Below are 17,559 nucleotides of genomic sequence, written 5' to 3'. Positions count from 1 at the left end.
GGGGAACGCGGCCGGGGCACGGCGTGCAGGGTGGCGCGGGGCGGAGCTCCGGCGGACGCGGGGCCGGCGAGGTCGGCGGTGATGGAAGGACGGCGGCGAGCGGTGGCAGAGGAGGTCCGGCAATGGTCGGCTGCGGCGAGGGCGTTGGGCGGCGGCGCGAGTCGCCGGCCGATGGGAGGAGCAAGCATGCGGGGCACGGGGCAGCTCGGGGCCGGAGCGGCTCGGGCGGGCCTCTCGCGGGCTTCGCGGGCCCGGCGGCGCGGTGCGGCGAAGTGGGGTGGCGCTTGCGCTGAGGTGGGGGGCGCCGATTGGCCTGGAGCGGCGGCGGGGATGACGTGTCAGCGTCTGATTCGCCGGAACGAGGTGGCCGGCTGGGGTGGACGCGTCCGGCGCGGACGGACATGCCCGGCGACGCGGAGGGAGTTGGATCTAGGGTTAGACTGCGCGAAAAAATTGGAGGGAGGCACTTATTTATAGGTAGAGGGAGCTAGGAGAGTCCAAATGAGGTGCGGTTTTCGGCCACGCGATCGTGATCGAACGACCGAGATGATGGAGAGGGTTTAGGTGGGTTTTGGGCCAGTTTGGAAGGATGTTGGGATGCAACACACACGAGGCCTTTTCGGTCCCTCGGTTAACCGTTGGAGTATCAAACGAAGTCCAAATGGCACGAAACTTGACAGGCGGTCTACCGGTAGTAAACCAAGGCCGCTTGGCAAGTCTCGGTCCAATCCGGAAATGTTTAACCCCCACACAAGAAAAGAGGTAGAAAAAGACACCGGGTGACATAGGAGCGCCGGATTGCAAAATGAACAACGGGGAAAATGCTCGGATGCATGAGATAAACATGTATGCAAATTAAATGCACATGATGACATGATATAAGATGCAAGACACGCAAGCAATGACAAGGCAACAACAGCGAATAACTAGAGGACACCTGGCACATCGGTCTCGGGGCGTTACACATAGGTTTCACTAGTGGCTTCTCTCAAGAGCATAAGTATTCTACGGTGGGTGAACAAATTACTGTTGAGCAATTGACAGAATTGAGCATAGTTATGAGAATATCTAGGCATGATCATGTATATAGGCATCACGTCCGTGACAAGTAGATCGAAACGATTCTGCATCTACTACTATTACTCCACTCATCAATCGCTATCCAGCATGCATCTAGAGTATTAAGTTAAAAACAGAGTAATGCCTTAAGCAAGATGATATGATGTAGAGAGATAAATTCATGCAATATGAAATAAACCCCATCTTGTTATCCTCGATGGCAACGATGCAATACGTGCCTTGTTGCCCCTTCTGTCACTGGGAAAGGACACCGCAAGATCGAACCCAAAGCTATGCACTTCTCCCATGGCAAGAACTACCAATCTAGTTGGCCAAACAAAATGGATAATTCGAAGAGACTTGCAAAGATAACCAATCATACACAAAAGAATTCAGATAAGATTCAAATATTATCATAGATAGACTTGATCATAAACTCACAATTCATCGGTCTCAACAAACACACCGCAAAAAGAAGATTACATCGAATAGATCTCCACAAGAGAGGGGGAGAACTTTGTGTTGAGATTCAAAGAGAGAGAAGAAGCCATCTAGCTACTAACTATGGACCCGAAGGTCTGAGGTAAACTACTCACACTTCATCGGAGAGGCTATGATGATGTAGAAGCCCTCCGTGATGATAGCCCTCTTCCGGCGGAGCTCCGGAACAGGCCCCAAGATGGGATCTCGTGGATACAGAAAGTTGCGGCGGTGGAATTAGGTTTTTGGCTCCTGTTCTGATCGTTTGGGGGTACGTAGGTATATATAGGAGGAAGGAGTATGTCGGAGGAGCACCGAGGGGCCCACGAGGCAGGGGCGCGCCCTAGGGGGGACGCCCCCCACCCTCATGACTGCCTCTTTGACTCCTTGGAGTAGGGTCCAAGTCTCCTGGATCACGTTCGGTGAGAAAATCACGTTCCCGAAGATTTTATTCCGTTTGGACTCCGTTTGATATTCCGTTTCTTCGAAACACTGAAATAGGCAAAAAACAACAATTCTGGGTTGGGCCTCCGGTTAATAGGTTAGTCCCAAAAATAATATAAAAGTGGAAAATAAAGCCCAATATAGTCCAAAACAGTAGATAATATAGCATGGAGCAATCAAAAATTATAGATACGTTGGAGACGTATCAGGCACCTACCGTTCGGCAGACCCGGGCGATTTCACCGCAGCCCCGGGTCATGAAGACCTTGCCTGGAGCGACGACCGCGACCTCCGCTCCGGTCGCAAGGGTACTGCAGTTGGCGTGCTGCAGCCAGAGCTCCAGAGCCCCGCTCGGCGGCATCTCGAAGGCGAAGGAAGGAGGAAGGCGAATCCAAGAGCTTGGAGGCATGGCGGCGTGGAGCACGAACTCGCGAGAGGAGCGCTCGGCGTGGACTCCAGGAGGAACGACGCGCACCATCGTGACTCGCCGGCGTCGACGGCGGCACCGTCGATGTCGCTCGACGCCTTCTCCCCCAGGACCCACAACACGGGCGTACAAGAGTAGCAGAAACCCAGGCGGCGGCCGCTTGTACCAGGGCCTCGATGCCTCCTGCTGAGCACCCTCATCTCGGTGGCAGAGGACCAGCCGCTTCTTCGGCGGAAGTGGGTCAGGACCCTCTCGGGGGGCCTTTCCCTTCTCTTCTGCAGAAAACCGACGGATTGGTGCCATTGGTGTAAGAAGGAGCAAGAACAAGGAAGAAGAAGGAAAGGAGCAGCAGGAAGGGATGGACTAAAGGGGCTCGCGCAGCCCCGTACTTATAGCCGGAGGAAGCCAACCGCCGAGCACCACGATCGCAGGTAATCATGACCGGTTTCTCTGCATGCAGGGACTTGTCAAGTCGTGCGGTCGCCGAGGCGTCGTGGGGAAGCGCAGACGTCCACGACCAATCAGTCGCCACGCGGCGCCCAAGGCCGCAGGCTTTTTGGGCCCGCGACGCTTCGTGCTTGCCTCTTTGCTCCCTGCTAGGCCAAGCCTGGGCGCGCCTTGGGCCCGGGGGCTACTGTCGGTGTTCTGGGAATGGGGGTCCCCAGACTTGCCTGCCTGCGGCCTGCGGCGTGGCTCAAGTGGGGGCCCAGCGCGGCCCATCTTCATCAGCTCAAGCTCAAAGACCCTCGCGAGGGGCCAAGCCTCGCGGGGCGGACGACCGGAAGCTTCCTCAGAGGCAGCCTCATCAGGCAGGCTCGCGAGGAGGCGGAGAGATCAAGGCAGAGGTACCTCGCGAGGAGCCCGTGACGCAAGCCATGACGATCGAGACCAGGCGGAAGCCAAGCGGGCGCCGGCCTGCGCAGTGTCCTTGTTTCCCCTTTGGTGCAAAGGGGGCAAGCACAGGCCAAGGCATCGGGCAAAGGTTACCATTCCGGTGCAACGAGACTGTTTGACTCCTTTTTTGTTTGCCATGTGATGCACAGATATATCTAATCTATTTGATATGAGCAGACCCTCGTCAGATCATGTCAGTGAGTATATAATTGATAAGAAAAATCAAATTTCTCTCGTAAATATATATTTGGTGACCTTCAAGGGGAAAAAGGGAAAATCATATTATGTTTATGAATTTTCAGGCCTAGTCACGTTAACGCATGCACTTTGTTGATCAAATGGATTTAGTAGTAGTCGATCAACCAGTTTGCTGATGGAATAAATCGTGTGTGCATGCACGGTCCAACCGGTCAGCAACTATCCAGGCGAATGTTTGGTGTGTTGAAGTAGTAAAATCTTGTACAGGTCTGCTGCTAATTGGACGTGTTGATGTTGGTACAAAACCAAGGTTCGTGGTCGCTAGGGATAGAGAAAATCAATCAGTTGGGCTTGAATAAATCTACGAAGAGATAAGTATTGGTCAAGGCATGCGGTCAGAGTTGGTTGTTTTTGGTTCAACAACGCCGAGAGATTAGAGATAAGATATGGTTTTTTACTAACGGCAGCGGCGACGATGCTAATCTCTCGTGCTTATCTTCCTATCTATTCGCATAGCTAGCCGGTGGAGACGATGCTATAAAAAGGCTGCTCGAGTGACTGCGAAGGAGGTTCAGCTCACTTACATCGCACACACCATTTTACACGCCCATTCCACCACCATTCACCGTATTACTCATAGACACACACACACACACTTCGTATCATCTCCATCTCATCACTCACACATACACACATCTTCATTTCCCGTTTGGCGTTTCCCTCCGTGGCCGCGTCGATGGCACAACCATATGGTGAGTAAATCATATGAAGGTTGCATATGATCATTTATCTCTTTTATTTATTTTTCTTCTCTTTGTTCACTTCTTTTTGTGGCATCTCGCAGCTCTACATGGCGATCTAATCGTCGCCGTGGATGTCTCATCGTTTGATCTACAACAAAAATCGGCGATGTCCCGCGGCTCTACATGACGATCTAGTCGTCGCCGTGGATATCTCATCGTTTGATCTACAACAAAAATCGGCGGTGTCCCGCGGCTCTACATGGCGATCTAATCGTCGTCGCGGGTGTTTCCTTGTTTGATCTATAGAAAGAATTCGGCGGCATCCACGGCTCTACATGGCGATCTAATCGTCGCCGCGGACGTTCTATCACGCGATCTACAGAAAAACAGTTTGATGGCAGCCCGTGGCTCTACATGGCGATCAAGTCGTCGCCACGGATGTTTATGGTTTGATCAGTAAAAGGAAAAGGGAAGGTTATGATGTTTCGTGGCTCTACCTGACGCTTCAATCGTCGCCGTAAACATTTCATGGTGTGGAGTCACAAGGGAAAGCAATATAGCTGTACAAAAAGAATCAACATCATCGTCCAGCATACATCATATATTCAGAGGTAGCAAGGGGGTCACGTGATATACAAAGGATGGTTTCTCATCATGAGATAATCCAATATTAATAAAGACATGGCTACCTACTCTGGAATAAACAAGACGCCATTGACAAAATTCTGCAGAACCATGTTTCTCAATCAGATGAGGGTTCATCTTCAAGTCCATGCTCAATACACTTTCTTCCGTGACCGACGAGGCCGAAACTTACATACACTTCCTGGCCGACGAGGCAGGATACATCATGTTCATGACCGACGAGGCCGAACGATCCACTTTATTTTCTCTTTGAGACTTGATCTATATCCCTTGTTTGATTTGGTGCATGAATCCATAAATTTTTAGCATGGCGAGATTATTGTTTTGCTCAGAGCGTTTGCATATTCTTTTTGCCTTGGAGACAGAAGCCAGGAGTTTGATAATGATGATGACCGTTTGAGGCAGCTTAATCGGAGGTCTTTCATAGATATGCTATGAATGTAATTAACTAGAGATCCCTTCGAGGTTCTAGGAGTCGAGAATTACGCAATTGTCTTTTATATGTCAGATGATATACCAAGAGCATGTAAAATGAGATTTGTATATCTTCAGCAATAAAGACTACAAGTTTCTCCGCATAATTTTGTGTGCTTTATTTTATTTTGTTTTAATTCGTATACACTCGTATACTGGCACGCCCGCACTTAAAACGCCAACACGGATAAATTTGATATTTATCTCGCATAAAACAAATGGCACGCCCAGTGGGACTCGACTCTCCTCCCATCTTCGCTGCTCGTGATCAGTCATCAGAATCTACTCATGACCTGTCTCCTCGGCACCTTTTCTTGTTTGGCTGATTATGTGGTGTGGTGAAGTTCTAACCAGTGTACATCTCGTGCAGATGGGGGCTTCACCAACTATGGATCGAAGGCTAACGCAAAGCAAATGGAGCCTTTTGTCTTTTGGTTTGGTTCATTACCACCGGTTGTAGTTTCAAGCTTTGGCTCCAACATGTACGTGTACCAGGCTGAGCACTCCTCGGATTTGAATGATGCCAAGAAAGTTCAGAACTACGTAGATGCAAGGGATAGGAGAGAGTGTCAAGTATTAATGACGGATGCTAGGAAGTTACTGAAACTCCCAGGAGCTGTTATGAACGCTGACTATAAGCAATGCCTCTCAGTGTTCAGAACCCGGACTGCACATACTACTGAAGCCGAACTCCTTGAAGGGCTGGAAAATGTCAAGCGTCATCTGAATTCTAGTATTGCAGGAGCTCGAGCTCTGAACAAAAAGAACGCACACCGCAATTACAGAAGGAAGAGGCAACAAGTGAAGAAGTTGCAGTCACAATTAAGGGCTCGCGTTGCCGGACGTGACGCCCCACCTGAGAGTTCAGATGTGAATAGGCGTCAGGATCAACAGTACACTGATATGAGCGATGAATTTTTTGTTCTTTCTCCCGAACGAGGGGCCAGTTGCGAGCTGGTCAAAGAAACCATAATGAATGAATTTTGGAGACGCATCATTAAGGAGCGAACAGGGCCAAGATTGTGTTCTCAACAAAGTTCTATCAGTCGGGATCAGCAAGTACGGGTACCTTGCTTTCAGACCTCGCAGAGACATCAGTCTACTTTGCAGAATAATAACAGGTTTGCTGTTTTAACCAATGAAACACCAGCGCCCAGAGCAGAGGAACTTCAACTTCAGTTAGAACAGACGCAACATCAGATTAGAGCAATGCAAAGCAGACTTCAAAATGAACATCAGCATCTTCCACCTAGGAACAGGCCATCATTCGCACATGCTCATTATCGTGAACACTCCCTGGCCACATGGGAATCGTCGAGATCGTTGCTACCCTCTGCCTGAAACAAGAAGATACAAGCCTCAGTGGCGAGTGAAAGCATCTTCGCAAAACATTGAGTCCTCAAACCGGGTTCCACAGCAGTTTGCTCTACCAAGGCAACATGACCCCATGACGGCAGCACCTTGGAAACATGCAAGGTCTTCACGGGGGGCACCGACCTTTGATACAACCCCAAGGGTCCCTTATGCATCGACAGTTAATCAGCGTAAACGTGAGAGAAGGAGGAGGACTCGTGAAGCGATGTATCAAGAATTGCAAGATTTGGTGCTAAGACACGCGCAGGTCCGTGTGAGGGCTGATGGCCGAATTTATAAGGATAATGAAAGTGTAACACTTCAGATTTCTCCAAATTTGAAAAGAAATGAGAGATATAATGCATTGATAGGGCATCTGGCTCCCAAACCACTAAGGGTTGAGCAAAGGAACCTCAGTACAGAAAGGCCAAGAGGTGGTTCTCATTCAGCTCCACAAGGATCAAATAATGCGTTGATCCCTCGAGATAACGGATCAAACACTACTAGGTTCAGGAATGATGGGAATGGAAGAAGGCGATCTGGCAAGGATTTAAACATGATTAATAATGTAGCATGTCGTGTGGCGACAGTCCGGTCGGTGCAAAATTCAGATTCAGAGTGGGAGCCGCCACTTGTTCGTCATGAGTTCTCTTACTCGTCAGACGAGGAAATCCTGCCTAATCCTACTCCATCATTCATGAGAAATTCGCCCTGTGCAAAAGAACATCTAAGAAAGCATGCTGTGATAAAACAGAGGAATGGTGCGATGGTAACAGCATCATGTCTTCCGTTGACATCAAGGGGTGATAAAACTCCGGACGATAAAATTTTGTTACGCACAAGCGAGTATAGCAGACCTTATGCCAGTATTAGTTCTCGTCTTCCTGTTGATCAGAATCGGGTCCAACAAATTGCAGAACGCTATGGGGCACTTACACGGTTGAGAAAAGTGGCTCGACAAACTATAAATGCAGATTTTGATCCCACGGATGAACAAACTAGTGATGAAAGATCAGACGCAGAGTCATCCTCGTCACTACCAAAGGTTGGCGCCTCAGAGCCTTTGGATGATGAGGATGTTGCACGGGCAATTTATCTTGCGTCAGTTCATGTCCATACTAATCAGGACGAGCTAGGTCTGGCAGCCATTGCACAAGATGATGCAGGGAAACAACATGACTTGCCACCAGAACCAGTTGTGACTGAAGAAGAGAGGGCTCGATCTTTACACCATCAAGAAGGAACTTCAGGTGCTCTAAACGGGGAAGCATGTAGAAGGATGGATGCTATTGATACAAAGATCGATCAACTATTTAATATGATTGCAAAACTTGCTGTAAATGGGACGCAATCTGCTAATCCTCCACCACAAGTGGTGGATCCACAAATTGCCGAGTTGGAAGCTATGGCACAACACCAGCATACGCCTCGTGCAACAGGTGGAGTTGAGCAGCCTCAATTCACAGGAGGGGTGCATCTAAATATGCCAATTGCACCTACACATCCTATATCAGCAGCTCCTGCATTAGGGACACTAAGAGATTATCATGACATCGCTGAAGAGTTGATCAACAGAAAAATGAAGCAAATTGCAGAAGAACAAACACCTAGAACCTTTGAAAGTGAGTTGGAGAAGCCATATGAGGCGTGGCATGACAAGGTAGCTTTTCCTGCTGGATGGCGTCCACCAAAATTCAGGCAGTTTGATGGTAATGGTGATGCAAGGGAACACCTCATCTATTTTGAAGCAGCGTGTGGTGACACAGCCAATTCGCCCTCACTTTTACTTCGTCAGTTTTCATCATCATTGACAGGTCCGGCCTTTCATTGGTATAGTCGCTTACCTGCTGGTTCAGTACGCAGTTGGCAAACAATGAAGGATCTTTTTAAATCTCATTTCATTAGCATGAGCAAAGATACATCCCTTTTGGAGTTGTCACAGCTTAAACAAAGAAGAGATGAAAAGATAGATGACTATATCGTCCGATTTCGTAACAGTTATGTGCGCTTGACTAGAGAGATGCACCCAGAAGATGCTGTCGACATGTGTGTGCACGGAATGCAGCAACATTGGTCGTTAGAGGTTTCTAGGCGCGAGCCTAAAACTTTCAGTGCACTTGGTAATGCTGTTGCTGCCACCAAATTAGAATTTGAGAAGGCTCCACATATTATGGAGTTATACAAAAATGCAGGCACTTCAGATTACTCGAAGAAGTTTCAGTCAACGGCAAAACCATTTAATAATGGGAATAAGCCTAAAATACAAGCAGAAAGTAATACTACCAGGCTATCTACGATGGCTGTAGCACCTCGCCAAAATATGCAGGCTCTTGGAGTAAGGAACGAACAGGGGCAGAGAACCCGCCCTAGTATTCAAGAATTGCTTAAAAAGCAATATATATTCAGGAGAGAGTTTGTTAAAAATTTCTTTAATCAGCTATCACAACAAGGGGCTTTGAACTTGCCTGAACCGCGGCGGCCCGACCAGGCGGGAATGACAGACAATCCGTTATATTGCCCGTATCATCGATACGTTGGTCATGTAGTAGAAGATTGCGTCGCTTTTAAAGAATGGTTGCAAAGGGCAATCGATGAGAAGAAGTTGAATCTTGATCCGCAAGCCGTGAATCCTGATTATCATCAAGTAAACATGGTGTCCACTAATAAAGCAGAGGTACTACAGAAACATGGTTCAGAAGAGGCATATTGGATGCCATTTTCTGAAGTTCAACATCAGTTTGAGGGACTTCGGCTTACACCTATAGTTTCAGAAGATAGCTCACACCCTTGGAGCAGAGTTCATCATAGACGTAATCAAACAAAGGTGCATCAGGGAACCATGAGCTCTCCGTCCATCTTACAATATACGTCAGCAAATAGAGGGAGTCCCAACCCGAGTCATCGCCGTATGCCGCCAAGATTTATTCCCAGGTCTGAAGGGAATGAATCTTTTCCTCGGACAAGGCGTGTACATCCCACTTTAGCCCAGTTTTTCCCGCAAAGCTGGGACCAGTCACACCATGACGTAAAAAATGATTTGCCGGATGGACCACAATTAAGTACTGAGAATGCTACATGCAACATGGTTGCCTCTAGTGGAAGTACAAATGACTCAGAGACTGAAGTAGTGTTCACAAAGGAAGAATGTGAGGCATTGCAAACTGATACGTCACTGGAGAAACAAGAAATGGAGGTACATATGAACTTGCGGGCAGGAAAGGTACTACCGGAGCCCATGAGAAGTAAGCAGTACCGAACAGAGAAAGATAAACCATCCACAAGTAGGGAGGCAACTGTCTCGAACAATCAACAAGAGAAGTCGAGGGACGAGGAGGCAAAAGAGCATGATGTCGAATATAATGTCATTGCTCATTTGAAGCGGATTCCAGCACTACTAAGCGTTTATGATGCATTAGTGCTTCTACCGGAACTTAGAGAGGCTCTTATTAAAGCTTTGCAAAAGCCTGAACATTATCAAGCGGCAATGGCCAAGCACAGACTCTTTGACAATCTACTCTATGCTAATCAGATAACCTTTTCTGATAAGGACCAAATAATGGAGCATGGTGATCACAATCGCCCCCTCTATATTGAGGGAAATATTGGAGCTGCACATCTTCGAAGAATATTGATCGATCCTGGCTCTGCTGTGAACATCCTGCCTGTACGAAGCTTAACTCGAGCAGGGTACATAATGGATGATCTAAGCCCCACCGAGGTAGTAATTTGTGGGTATGATAATCATGCCAAGCCCGCCTTAGGTGTTATCACTCTTAAGTTGCAGATGGCATCTTACAGTTTCAAAGTTAAGTTCTTCGTTATAGAGGCCAATGCTTCATACTCTGCACTTTTGGGGCGACCATGGATACATAAATATCGTGTAGTCCCTTCAACACTGCATCAATGTCTAAAGTTCATGGATGGCAATGGAGAACAACAATGTATCGCTGGGAATACTGCTCCTTATACAATTCAAGAAGTTCACCATGCCGATGCTAAATATTATTTCCCGAGTATCGAGTCAGGGAAACAGCAGGGACGAACAACACCTAATGCTGATGTGTTAGTCACGCCGGATGCTACATCATCCCTCATGGAAATGAAATTTCTAATCACACCTTGCTCAGCCCACTCAAGAGAGACTGCTTTGATAAGGAAGTCACGAGATCAGCAATGTGGTAATGCAAATACGAGAGCAGAAGGTTCATCATCTAGGCCTACAGGACGGGTTTTGTCTGCGACTACGCCAATCTTGTTAGCAACAGACACTGCTTCATCTACTAGCTCATCAATGGAGGTAGGGGTCACAAGAGGGCGCGCTTTATCAGTCACTGCTCCTATTTTGTTAAAGGCACATGCTCCAACGACTGCTATTCCTGTGGTTCTCACAAAGAAATTGGATGAGGAACTTTCAGGCACAATGTTGAGGGTTCCAGATTTGCTTATGCAACCCCCCTCACTATATGTTTCAGTTACCACACCATTGGATGTTTTGTCTGTTCAAAAAGAAAGTGAGAATACCTTGCCTACTATTTTTTATAAGGTCCCAGAAAAGCGACCATGTGATGACATATATAAGCAGTCTGATCGGGTTCTTGCCATTGAAGAAACACTCATGACTATGAAAGTTGAGGACAGGATGATTCCATTATTAAAAAAGGCAGGAATTTTGGTACAACCAAACAGCAGGCTACCACCACCACCAATTGTTTGTGAAGAATGGTGGGAACAAGCGGAGAATTTAATTAGGAAGAGAAGTACAGTTCAACCAAAGTATGGTCTTGGTTATAATGAGGCCGTTTCTTCAGATGACGATGAAGATTTATGTATGGTACAATGAGTTAATAGTTGCGTGACCTCTTCGGTTAGAAATGAAGATTATCTTGGTTTAGATGAAGCATCTTCAGATGACGACGAGCTTATGCCAATATATTCATGTCCGTATCAACCACGTTCCTTTGAAGCCGCGGCAAATGCTTGTGAAGGTTTGAGAAATAAACAATATCTCCTCTCCAAGATGCATGAGGCCATGCCAGTGGCTCATGGAGAGGTTCTCGATGCCACTCCTGCTCCCCAGCAACTCGAAGATGATATTCAGCTTACTGTTGATGAGTTAGTTGAAATCAATTTAGGTACCGAGGAAGACCCCAGACCTACATATGTGAGTGCATCCCTTACCCAAGAAGAGCGAGAAATGTATAGGGCATTCCTGATGGAATATCGGGATTGTTTTGCTTGGTCATATAAGGAAATGCCTGGACTTGACCCCCAAGTTGCTACACACAAATTAGCAATCGATCCACAATTTCGTCCAGTAAAGCAATTACCAAGGCGCTTTCGTCCTGAATTGCAGGATCAAATAGTAGATGAAGTGGATAAACTGATTGCCGCGGGTTTCATAAAAGAAGTACGATACCCTCGATGGCTGGCCAATATTGTGCCAGTAGAGAAGAAGAATGGGCAAATACGAATCTGTGTCGATTTTCGTGATCTCAATCGGGCTTGCCCTAAGGATGACTTCCCCATCCCAATGACGGAGATGGTGATTGATTCAACAACAGGATATGGTGCTCTTTCTTTCATGGATGGATTTTCCGGATATAATCAGATTAAGATGGATGAACATGATGCCATCGACACGGCTTTTAGAACGCCCAGGGGCAACTTCTATTATACAGTAATGCCGTTTGGTTTAAAAAATGCTGGTTCTACCTACCAGAGGGCCATGACTCACATGCTTGGTGACCTCATACATCGGTCTGATTGAGTGTTACATTGATGATATGGTAGTAAAGAGTAGAACAAGGAAGGCACATGGAGGATCTTCAGGTCGTGTCTGAAAGAATGAGGAAGCATCAATTGAAGATGAACCCCCTCAAATATGTTTTCGCTGTTCAGTCAGGGGAAGCTGGCATATATTCGGCGTTTCATATCGGATCCCTCGGGTCGAATCCAGCCATTCTCCAAACTCATGAAGAGGGGCGCCTACCCGTGTACTTCAAAATCTTAAGCTTTATCGCAAGAATATGGTACGAGCCTATGATAAACTCGTCAAGCCGCGAGTTTTCAGAAAAGGAGAACTGGTGTTGGTTCTTCGGCGTCCTATTGTGCTCATAGGAAAAGGTAAAGTAAAATTTGAGCCCAAATGTGAGGGGCCATATGTCATTGAACAGGTTTATGATGGTGGCGCTTATCAACTCATTGATCAAGAGGGTGTGTGTCCAATGCTTCCTATCAATGGCAAGTTCCTCAGGAAGTATTTTGCCTAGCAGCCCAAGGGCAAGTTCAGGAGAATGTAATAAAAAGAAAGGTTTTTTTTGGCTTGGTGTCCATACAGCATCCTCATTGCTGATCATGGATTATTTTTCGTCTAAACAAAATTTAAATAAAAATAAAAGGGGCACAGTTCGCCCTAAAATAAAATAAAATAAAGGACTCCCCTTCCCAATGTTCAGACTGTGGCACATGAGTTTTAGTTGCATGTGGATTTGATCGCCTGAGTGAGGTCAGGCAGAGCAACAATTTTGGGTGTGAAGTTTAAAGTCCAAGAGACATGTTCATGAGAACTGCATCTGATGAGAACATTCATGAAGGGTGATAAATAACAATAGGAGTTATACAAAGCAATGACAGCCATGAGAAGTCTGAATCCACACTTCTATACATCGATCACGAGGTCCGGGCAGATGATCACTTGGGCATATGAAAGGCATATGAATATCCCTTGCAACTTTACTCATGGGTCACCTCATAGTCTAACAATTGAAGGTGGAGCCCACAAACCAACCAACAAACAAAAAAAAAACAAGGTGTTCGTATAACTCTGTTTGCCATCACTGTGTTTTTTTCCCTGCCTTTTATCTCTTTTATTATTCAGTCTTATGGCATTTAGTGGTGCAAGACATGTATGTATTTTAAATTATGATTTGAGGTAATCATACTTTATTTGGTTCTAAACCTTCTTCGCTATGTTGACTTTTTAAAATTCTTGGGGAGTGGCATGATGTTCGCCGTAACCCAGCAACTATTCGATTCCACTGGCTGGCACTATGAGCATGTAATAGTCGCAGTAGAATTGATAAACTCCCTTGAATTAAGGCAGGTTCTTTCGCCCCAACTCAAGATTATTTTATTTTTAATGATTAGGCATGGAAGTCTCTGGTTGGCACCAAAACAGTAGCATGGTCGCAGAGAGAGTTCACGATAATGGCACGGTACTTCGCCAGAATCCGGATTATACATACCATGACAGTCATTAAATACAACCATCCTTTTGGCTGGCACCATCGTGGTCTCAATTGGATATTTGATTTTCATGGCGTGGTCGCAGCATGGATTTTCACTATGGCCTCACCTGCTACTGATTCAACCTGAATAATATGTCTACTGTCAGCTTATAGTATGGTTTTACGCTATGAGCCACGATCAACATTGCAACATGGCAGGGAATTTCGATGTGTTCTCACCCAACATTGTTTCCATTTACATGACGGCAGTCAAGCAGTATGTCTGATGCATGGGACAGTCATATGGTATTTCACGATAGCTAGTACAGAAGATTGCTAGCTGATGATGATGCTATCACTCAAGTACAATCTGTTAAATATAGGAAAAATGCATTGTACAACAGAACAATTAGCTTCACCTTAGAATTACGATGGAGGAGCCCTCGTTCTTTTGCGCCGATTGAGGTACGGCTGCGTGCGTACCGAACTTGGGGGGGAAGTTTTAAGAGCTGAGCTGTGGAGAGTTAGGATAATGACGGTTCTTGACATAGAATCTGCAGGTTGGCCTGATTATTGAGGATGGGAACAAAGCTTTAAGTCCGCATGATGGTTTGGGTCACTTGAGTTATTTCTGATAGTTGAGATTGAGTTCTGGGGATGTGATATGGTAATACTGTTTCGCCAATTTAAGTCCAAATTGCTTCGCATTTGAACTCAACTTGGCGAGGGGCATTTGTTTGACTCCTTTTTTGTTTACCATGTGATGCACAGATATATCTAATCTATTTGATATGAGCAGACCCTCGTCAGATCATGTCAGTGAGTATATAATTGATAAGAAAAATCAAATTTCTCTCGTAAATATATATTTGGTGACCTTCAAGGGGAAAAAGGGAAAATCATATTATGTTTATGAATTTTCAGGCCTAGTCACGTTAACGCATGCACTTTGTTGATCAAATGGATTTAGTAGTAGTCGATCAACCAGTTTGCTAATGGAATAAATCGTGTGTGCATGCACGGTCCAACCGGTCAGCAACTATCCAGGCGAATGTTTGGTGTGTTGAAGTAGTAAAATCTTGTACAGGTCTGCTGCTAATTGGACGTGTTGATGTTGGTACAAAACCAAGGTTCGTGGTCGCTAGGGATAGAGAAAATCAATCAGTTGGGCTTGAATAAATCTACGAAGAGATAAGTATTGGTCAAGGCATGCGGTCAGAGTTGGTTATTTTTGGTTCAACAACGCCGAGAGATTAGAGATAAGATATGGTTTTTTACTAACGGCAGCGGCGACGATGCTAATCTCTCGTGCTTATCTTCCTATCTATTCGCATAGCTAGCCGGTGGAGACGATGCTATAAAAAGGCTGCTCGAGTGACTGCGAAGGAGGTTCAGCTCACTTACATCGCACACACCATTTTACACGCCCATTCCACCACCATTCACCGTATTACTCATAGACACACACACACACTTCGTATCATCTCCATCTCATCACTCACACATACACACATCTTCATTTCCCGTTTGGCGTTTCCCTCCGTGGCCGCGTCGATGGCATAGCCATATAGTGAGTAAATCATATGAAGGTTGCATATGATCATTTATCTCTTTTATTTATTTTTCTTCTCTTTGTTCACTTCTTTTTGTGGCATCTCGCGGCTCTACATGGCGATCTAATCGTCGCCATGGATGTCTCATCGTTTGATCTACAACAAAAACGGCGATGTCCCGCGGCTCTACATGACGATCTAGTCGTCGCCGTGGATATCTCATCGTTTGATCTACAACAAAAATCGGCGGTGTCCCGCGGCTCTACATGGCGATCTAATCGTCGTCGCGGGTGTTTCCTTGTTTGATCTATAGAAAGAATTCGGCGGCATCCGCGGCTCTACATGGCGATCTAATCGTCGCCGCGGACGTTCTATCACCCGATCTACAGAAAAACAGTTTGATGGCAGCCCGTGGCTCTACATGGCGATCAAGTCGTCGCCACGGATGTTTATGGTTTGATCAGTAAAAGGAAAAGGGAAGGTTATGATGTTTCGTGGCTCTACCTGACGCTTCAATCGTCGCCGTAAACATTTCATGGTGTGGAGTCACAAGGGAAAGCAATATAGCTGTACAAAAAGAATCAACATCATCGTCCAGCATACATCATATATTCAGAGGTAGCAAGGGGGTCACGTGATATACAAAGGATGGTTTCTCATCATGAGATAATCCAATATTAATAAAGACATGGCTACCTACTCTGGAATAAACAAGACGCCATTGACAAAATTCTGCAGAACCATGTTTCTCAATCAGATGAGGGTTCATCTTCAAGTCCATGCTCAATACACTTTCTTCCGTGACCGACGAGGCCGAAACTTACATACACTTCCTGGCTGACGAGGCAGGATACATCATGTTCGTGACCGACGAGGCCGAACGATCCACTTTATTTTCTCTTTGAGACTTGATCTATATCCCTTGTTTGATTTGGTGCATGAATCCATAAATTTTTAGCATGGCGAGATTATTGTTTTGCTCAGAGCGTTTGCATATTCTTTTTGCCTTGGAGACAGAAGCCAGGAGTTTGATAATGATGATGACCGTTTGAGGCAGCTTAATCGGAGGTCTTTCATAGATATGCTATGAATGTAATTAACTAGAGATCCCTTCGAGGTTCTAGGAGTCGAGAATTACGCAATTGTCTTTTATATGTCAGATGCTATACCAAGAGCATGTAAAATGAGATTTGTATATCTTCAGCAATAAAGACTACAAGTTTCTCCGCATAATTTTGTGTGCTTTATTTTATTTTGTTTTAATTCGTATACACTCGTATACTGGCACGCCCGCACTTAAAACGCCAACACGGATAAATTTGATATTTATCTCGCATAAAACAGAGACCAAGACCAGCAGAGCGGTAGGACGGAGGTCACCGTGGAGCCCAAGACGGCGTCATCACCAGTGCTTTTGGCAGCCGAAGACCACCTTTGGTCAGGATAACTTGTACTAGATGTTCCCCTTCAAAATGGCCAATTGTTGGCGCCCTTCCCGCTCATTATTTGGGGGAGAGGCCCAGGGCCTTTATAAATAGAGCTAGCCACCACAGAGTAGAGAGGGATATCTAGAGATCTGGTAGAGCCCCAGCAGAGAGAGAGAGGCGACTGAACTCACCCAAACAGTTCATCGCACCGGCTCAAGAACACCTCTCACAAGGCTGTTTTCCCCTTGTACTGTTCATCATCAGTCCCTGAGGCAATCCACCACACCACACACTGGAGTAGGGTATTACACCACAACGGTGGCCCGAACCAGTATAAACATCGTGTCCCTTGTGTTGTTCGTTGTTTCCAGTTTAGATCACGTGAGGAGATTGGACGTAGATCGGTAGGGGAGAGATCTCCGCGCGCACTCCAGTGTTCGAACCTCAAGGGTCTGCTGGAACCCGAAATCCGACAGTTATTAACCGGAGAGGAGTCTCGATCATGTCTACATGTTCCGAACTCGTAGGGTCACGCGCTTAATGTTCGGTAGCGCTAGGGTAGTATTGAGCTATTAATAGCGGAAAGTCCGAAGGTTGTTCGAAGTCCCAATCCGGGATATCACGAGGAGCTCCGGA

Source organism: Triticum dicoccoides, chromosome 1A (genome assembly GCF_002162155.2).
Source record: "Triticum dicoccoides isolate Atlit2015 ecotype Zavitan chromosome 1A, WEW_v2.0, whole genome shotgun sequence".
Taxonomy (NCBI): domain Eukaryota; kingdom Viridiplantae; phylum Streptophyta; class Magnoliopsida; order Poales; family Poaceae; genus Triticum; species Triticum dicoccoides.
Note: the sequence above shows the minus strand (reverse complement) of the source record.